Consider the following 8,692-nt stretch of genomic DNA (forward strand, 5'->3'; position numbering starts at 1 on the left):
CTTCCATGTTCAGATACTAGATATCCCATGAAGGTTAATTCCTCATTGTGAGATTGTTTGTACCACAGAATGCGATCGTGGCCTTGAACATCATGGGAACATTTTATTTCCACCAAATCTCCTTGACTCCTGATGAGGCCATGAGGCGTTTGCTGAACAGTCTTTCCATTCAAGGAACCTGTAAAAAAAAGAGAGAGTTTTCATTAGAAAAGTAGCAAATGAGATTTTTAATTGATGAACAGAATATTAAGCAGTCTGATAATAGTACCTATGACAAAGAGCACTAAACTGGTTAGTTTGAGCAAAGCTTGAAACATTGTGGTTAGACAGCAAGCTATGACAAAAATGGAATGAGTTCTGGTCTATAACGGTTTCTCTTATCTATTGTGGCATACCATAATGCAGTGTGTAATTGAGTGGATACATGGAGGCATACTGCCCCCATCAGACAATAATCTGCTTCTTCAATTTGACAATTTTGCACTGAGTTGTAATATTTTGTATAGTAGAACCTTTTTAAAGTAGATGGAGTAGGGTGTGACCAACAGAGTTATTATAATTTCAAAATTGTCATTAGTTTTGATTTTTATTTTGTCTTTCAGCTTGTTTTTTTTTTAAGTTTAGTTTTACAAGTACATAAGTGTTCATAGTTTTTTTTTTTAGTTATTTTTGAGGAAATGGCTAGTTTTTATTTAGTTTTTATTGAGTTAGGCCCTGTGTCCGAAATCCCCCTCTACTCACTATATAGGGAACTATATAGTGGGGACACCATTTTGTAGTGCTGTCCAAAACCTTAGTGAGGATTATTTACACCCTATATAGTGCTCTCAAAGTATCCCACAATGCATCATGAAAAATAGTGTACAACAATAGTCACTAACCAAAGCAATACATCCCATCATGCATTGTGGTCGTGCTGAAAGAAATCAAATTAAAAGTCTCAAATTTGATTTAATAAAAGTCAGCGGCAAAGAAGAAAGTATTCAGCCTTGATTTAAAAGAACTGAAAGCTGCAGGTACTTTGTTTGTATTAATGTGGGAAATGCGCTCAGTATAATATGGATTTACAGTGGTGCTTGAAAGTTTGTGAACCCTTTAGAATTTTCGATATTTCTGCATAAATATGACTGAAAACATCATCAAATTTTCACACAAGTCCTAAAAGTAGATAAAGAGAACCCAGTTAAACAAATGAGACAAAAATATTATACTTGGCCATTTATTTATTGAGGAAAATGATCCAATATTGCATATCGGTGAGTGCCAAAAGTATGTGAACCTTTGCTTTCAGTATCTGGTGTGACCCCCTTGAACAGCAATAACTGCAACTAAATGTTTCCAGTAACTGGTGATCGGTCCTGCACACCGGCTTGGAGGAATTTTAGCCCATTCCTCCATAAAGAACAGCTTCAACTCTGGGATGTTGGTGGGTTTCCTCACATGAACTGCTCACTTCAGGTCCTTCCACAACATTTCCATTGGATTAAGGTCAGGACTTTGACTTAGCCATTCCAAAACATTAACATTATTCTTCTTTAACCATTCTTTGGTAGAATGACTTGTGTGCTTAGGGTCGTTGTCTTGCTGCATGACCCACCTTCTCTTGAGATTCAGTTCATGGACAGATGTCCTGACAGTTTCCTTTAGAATTTGCTGGTATAATTCACAATTCATTGTTCCATCAAGGATGGCAAGCCGTCCTGGCCCAGATGCAGCAAAACAGGCCCAAACCATGATACTACCACCACCATGTTTCACAGATGGGATAAGGTTCTTATGCTGGAATGCAGTGTTTTCCTTTCTCCAAACATAACACTTCTCATTTAAACCAAAAAGTTCTATTTTGGTCTCATCTGTCCACAAAACATTTTTCCAGTAGCCTTCTGGCTTGTCCACGTGATCTTTAGCAAACTGCAGATGAACAGCAATGTTCTTTTTGGAGAGCAGTGACTTTCTCCTTGCAACCCTGCCATGCACACCATTGGTGTTCAGTGTTCTCCTGATGGTGGACTCATGAACATTAACATTAGCCAATGTGAGAGAGGCCTTCAGTTGCTTAGAAGTTACCCTGGGGTCCTTTGTGACCTCGCCGACTATTACACGCCTTGCTCTTGGAGTGATCTTTGTTGGTCAACCACTCCTGGGGAGGGTAACAATGGTCTTGAATTTCCTCCATTTGTACACAATCTGTCTGACTGTGGATTGGTGGAGTCCAAACTCTTTAGAGATGGTTTTGTAACCTTTTCCAGCCTGATGAGCATCAACAACGCTTTTTCTGAAGTCCTCAGAAATCTCCTTTGTTCGTGCCATGATACACTTCCACAAACATGTGTTGTGAAGATCAGACTTTGATAGATCCCTGTTCTTTAAATAAAACAGGGTACCCAATCACACCTGATTGTCATCCCATTGATTGAAAACACCTGACTCGAATTTCACCTTCAAATTAACTGCTATTCCTAGAGGTTCACATACTTTTGCCACTCACCGATATGTAATATTGGATCATTTTCCTCAATAAATAAATGGCCAAGTATAATATTTTTGTCTCATTTATTTAACTGGGTTCTCTTTATCTACTTTCAGGACTTGTGTGAAAATCTGATGATGTTTTAGATCATATTTATGCAGAAATATAGAAAATTCTAAAGGGTTCACAAACTTTCAAGCACCACTGTATCACAAAAATATATGCATGTATTTATAATTTTGAAAACCCACCAGCCGACTGATCTGGCACGTTTTAATTGTGCAACAGTAATGATGTATATACCGGCGAGACGGACTAGTGTCTGAAAGCGTTTTTTCACTTTACCAAAGAGCTCACTATATAGTCCTCTATATAGTAATTCCCTATATAGGGAGTAGTGAATGAGTGAGTGATTTCATACTGTACACAGGGTTAGTTTTTTAGGTATTGCACAGGAAGCATCTTCTTCTTCTTTGGAGTTTTATGGCAATTGGCATTACTGCCACCTTCTAGGACTAGTCCATTACTGTCTCGATGGAGGAAACTAAAACAAAGTTGATTTTACTTGCAATTCTATTTCATTTTAGTTCATGTTGCATTGTTCACTGGATTTTTTTTTTAATTATCATTTTTTGAAAACTGTTATTAGCTCATCCGGCCAACAGGCGATGCGCTTATGCAATCATATGTTGTCTGGCGTCCGTCTGGTGTCCATCTGGCATCGTCCACATTTCACGAAAATCTTCTCTCTCAATTCTTCACCAATTTTAATAGTGAAGTTTTCTGTGGATGTTTACTTCTGAACTGTGGGTGGTAGAAATGGGCAACTGGACTTGCTTGAAGATTCTTGAAAACGTTTCACCTCTCATCCGAAAGGCTTCCTTGGTTCTGTCTGACTAATAGGGAGTATCAGATATTTATCCTCTCCTGGATCAGAGGAAGCCTTTCGGACGAGAGGTGAAACGTTTTCAAGAATCTTCAAGCAAGTCCAGTTGCCCATTTCTACCACCCACAGTATGACCTGGATGATTGAGAATCTTCACAGACATGTTTACTTCTGAAATGTTCATGTCACATTTTCGGATGGAAGCTGTAACTGTAATGCAGTCCTTAATCTGGAGCGCTTTGCAGTTTTCCAGTTGCATGGCAAGATGCTTTTTTTGTCATTTTATTACCTTAAAGTGAATGTAATGTCCCTAAACCCCACTTTTTTCCATGTACAAAGCAACAATCATTATGCTGATTTGATTGACCATGTGTGTTCAAACCATAGCTGATCCAAAAGGCTATAAATTAATGGAAAATCAATAAAATCAGCCGATTTTCACTGAATCTGTGGATTCTGATCCAGGAGAGGATAAATATCTGATACTCCCTATTAGTCAGACTGAATCTGCCGAGACTGAACCAGAAGATCCTGAAGCGGTGCGTGATGTCACACGTGTAACAATCCTGGTCTCAGTTTTGTTCCCGTGCGCAGCAATGGTGAAACCAGTCTCGATATGGAATCACGTTTTGGAGAGAATTCTGATCGTGATCGGGATTCTTATATGTCAGAAGAAGCAGCAGATGATTATCAAGGATATTGTGGAGTAAATGGTTCTTTTCGAGCCCCCAAGACGAGAAATAGATGCCAGTTCACGAAAGTCTTCCTCTGTAGCACGTGCGAGAGATGGATGCATAGAGAGACATGTGAAGAATGCGGTCATGGGCGCCGACAGGGGGGGAAAGGTTAGAACAATTCTAGGGGCCCAGCACTGCCATGGGGCCCTTTAAGGGGCTGATAACATGCTTTTAATGATTTTAATAAGACTTTTGAAATAGCAACAATGCAATATGCCATCTGGTAAAATGAGCTAATTGAACAAGGTTGTCTATTTCTTGAGTTCTTCAACATATTGTCATTTAACCCTCCCCCTTTTGCGAAATGGTACATGAAGCGCGATGCGTTAAATCTGTGTGCTGATCAGTGCAACGCTACTTGCTGCTGTGTCGCGGTGCAGCAGCCAGCCAGCCAGCAGTGGAGTGCGTACAGTCTATGATCGCTAAATATGAAGAGTGGCTGTCAAAAACGTAAAGAAAGGCAGCTGAAAGCTGAGAGGGACCGGAGAGGCAGGCAACTGGTCACTCAGTTTTTCCCAAAGAAAGGTAGCTATCGCTCACATGTGTGTTCAAAATATTAGCGAATGGTAAATGAACAGTATGAACATGGTTGGATTAGCCTATCAAGAGAACACTTTTACAGTTTGTACAGTGACATTTTTTCCATTTTAATAACTGAACTGACTTGTGTGATAAACAAGATGAAATATTATGTTATGCTGGTGCTAATAACTAGTGCTAATAACCAGTTTCATAACTAATGGGGTGCCCTAAATATGCACAGATTCAGCCTCAGGGGGACCTCCGCCCTACCAAACCACTGAACTCCCCTTTGGAAAAGGAGGTAAGCAGCAATACAACCCATAAATGCTTTAGGATTGAAGTTTTTAATGAGCGAGCGCCATATACAGTTTGCTAGATTAAAGTGTTGCTAATAATGGACACCAGTCAAGTGTTTGACATGGTTACATTTGGATTGGTTGATATTGCTGGTAAGAATCTATCTTGAATATTGAATATTTTATTGTTCATGGATATTTGAATATTTGCTTTGACAATAAATGAGTGCTGCCTAAAAGAAAGCATAAACTCTCAGTGGATTTCTTGCAGTGCATTATGTTGTATGAAATAACTGTTGCCTAGTTATTAATCAAGGCAGGAAATTGTGATTACTGATGTTTTCTGGAACTCTCTGGCACTGAAGTAGCCTATAAAGAATGTATATCTTGTAAATCCATACAGATACAGTGATGCATGCAAGTTGTGTCAACACATGAACGAATGAACTCCATACTAAGTAGCCCAATTTTGCACACTTGAATGAAGAAGAGTTCAAAGCAGTGTGTTAAATAATGTTGGTTATGTTTATTTACAGTCAACTCAATAATAACTGCTGCATCATTCACCATTTTATTTCCTTTTTTCTTTTTATGTATGGGCTTATATTGGCCTGAATTATGTCTGGGCTTATACTGCCATCTACTGGTCAAACAATATCAGGGATGAGAGTTTTCCACTCTTTGGCGGAATTCCGCTTTTTTTCAGTCAAAATGGACCTTTTTTATATTGTTGCAAATCCGTTGAGAAAATTTTAGGGGGGTAGGGTATAGACCCTTTTCACTCACGTGACCTTCGTAAGCTCGACCGCCATTTTGGACATGAAGAAATAACGGTTTATGGCACAGACCCTTTCGGTTCTCGCTCATCTAGCTGCTACAATGACTGCTTAGACTGCAACAATAATACCTAACACACATTTAAGTATCCGTCGTAAAGACGTGAAACTCGTCAAGTGACGAGTGTGTTCATTGATAAGCTAACACAATCTAAAAGTAGACATACCATCACACTGCCCTGGCGCTGTGTATAGTTTACCTTCTATGGTTTGTGCACTCACTATTTGCCATTACTTTCTCCAACCCAGTGTTCGAACTATGCCGATATTTTCGGGGGGTCCCTTTTTTTCCCTTGGGGGGGGGGTGCTTGCGCTGGTCTCAGAGCGCGGATCTCCAAACACATGAGAAGCCTCTCTTACGCACATATCACTCAGACTCCACACCTCCACACGCATCGCGTCTGAAGTCATAACTCATCAGGGGAAATCGTGTCTGCATTGGCATGTTCAAAAAACAACCTCGCGTCAACAATGATACCACACGCAAGAAAAAAAAACAGTCAGGCTACTCAACACATTTGATCCACAGCAGCACCAAAGCATCACTGGAAATCATGTCAACAACCAATCTTCCATTTCAACACGCGTCAACAAACAAATGGCACCACAAACATGAATGAATCAGTCAGGCTACCGATTCCAAACCCACAGCAGATGAATAATTAAATGCATCTTACCTTAAAGCAGAATCGACCACAAAGGAAGTCTGTTGGCACACTTCCTTTCTACTAGTTTGTGTCCCCAACCTGGCAGTAACAGTCGTTGTCATATCAGTTTATTTTATCTTTGATGTAAACACAACACTTCGGATATGCAAATGCTTCCCGTTACACACGATTGCTATGTCAATAAACATCATTTTGCCAATATTTTAGAGACCATCCATCTTCTCCGTCGGTCAGCATCTGTCGGGATCCGATAAAATGATAAAGCTTGCCTTGTGTGTTGATGGTTACTACATCCAGGTGCACAACAATATAATGGCATGATGGAAGTCTTGCTGAAAGTAAAAACTTTCTTTGATGGCTATATTCCTTTCGATGCTTCGCCGTCGTTCCTCGTTGTTGGCTGTGGTAGACTACTGGTAGTACATGTCCAAAATGGCGGCCGCGTTTGTCGTGACGTCACGTGAAAAGAGTCCATAGGGATGTTAACCGATGACCGTTTGACCGGTGGTTGACCGAATCAACGTCAACCGGTTAATTTTTTTTTGGTTGTCGGTTAAAAAAAAAAATCAATCGTTTTGAAGCTGCCAATTTTGGAGCGGAGAACCTGGAATTCTGTGTTTGTAAATGCTTGGGAACGAATCCAGAGCAGCTGTGATCGGTGTGACGGAAACTTGGCTTGACAACTCTGTAGAGGATTCTGAAGTTGAGATACCAGGCTACGTCATACAGCGCAAGGACAGGAATTGTTCAGGTGGTGGTGTCTGCGCATATATTCATAGTGACTTGGCTTTCAACCCAAGACTGGATATGAGTGGCGATGATATGGAGTCTGTGTGGATAGAGCTACTTCTACCAAAGACTCGACCCATTCTCACGGGAGTTGTGTACAGGCCTCCTAAGCAGATGAATTTTTATGAGTGTCTCGAAAGAGACTGTGATGGTGGTAGCAATCTTGTCGATATAGAGACTGTTGTGCTTGGTGACTTTAATACGAACACTCTCAAAGCTAATGCGCTGGTCAGCTCTATGAAGAGTTTTATGCGAATGTGTGGTATGAAACAGTTGATTGATGTACCTACTAGAGTGACTGATAAGTGTGAGTCGATCATAGACTTGATAATGGTCACTGATCATGACAAGATCAGTCAGTCAGGTGTATTGGATATCGGTCTAAGTGATCATATGTTAATATACTGTACACGTAAGACTAGAAGGTCCTTATTCAACCAACATAATACTGTACATGTGCGTTCACTCGAGTTATTTTAAAGAGCGATTATGTCAACATCTTGTTAATACTGATTGGTCTGGTGTGCTGGATTGTCTAGATGTATGTGAGGCATGGTCTCAGTTTAAGTCATTATTTCTTGGTGTTTTGGATGTGGTTGCTCCATCCAAAGAGATTCGAATTAAACAAAGAACCGAACCATGGATGACGAGCGAAATTTTGGATTTAATTAGAAATAGAGATCGTTTTCTGAATAGATACAAAAGGTCTAAAATTCAAGAAGATTATGACAAATTCCTATTTTATCGTAACCAAGTTAATTACAAAAAGAGCAAAGCCAAATCAAATTACTATGTTAATGTTGTTAATGAAAACCAAAACAAACCAAAAAAGTTATGGCAAGCTCTGAAAGGTTTAGGCTCTTCTTCAAAATGTAAAACTAAATCATGTAATATTGGTCTTAATATTAATGATGTATTGAATTTTGACAAGAAAGCAGTTGCTACACATTTCAATACATTCTTTACTACCATTGCCTCAAAACCTGTAGAAAAACTGCCCCTGGGCAGTGGTAGGTTTTGAACTGGGGGTTACATCGTGCATTCTGAAAGTATGTTTCGGTCTAGCCAACAATGCATGTTATTGCAGATCATATCTCTCCACACAAACTAAAGGCGCAGATGCCGACTTTTTCAAGACTGAATCGCGCAGATCCGATTGCTTTCCTTTGAGCATACAGAAGGAGGAGTTAGACAGGGGGCAAAAGAAAGCAAGGCTGGAGCATGTGAAAAATCAAGAGGAGTTGGCTAAAAAGAGGGAGAGGACCAACAAGCTTTTAGCTCTTGCTAAAAAGCTCAAATTAAAGAAGAAATAAATTTTCTGCACCATGAAACTGAAATAGTTGTCTCATCTCATCTCATTATCTGTAGCCGCTTTATCCTTCTACAGGGTCGCAGGCAAGCTGGAGCCTATCCCAGCTGACTACGGGCAAAAGGCAGGGTACACCCTGGACAAGTTGCCAGGTCATCACAGGGCTGACACATAGACAC

The sequence above is a fragment of the Neoarius graeffei genome, chromosome 11 (genome assembly GCF_027579695.1).
Source record: "Neoarius graeffei isolate fNeoGra1 chromosome 11, fNeoGra1.pri, whole genome shotgun sequence".
Lineage (NCBI taxonomy): Eukaryota > Metazoa > Chordata > Actinopteri > Siluriformes > Ariidae > Neoarius > Neoarius graeffei.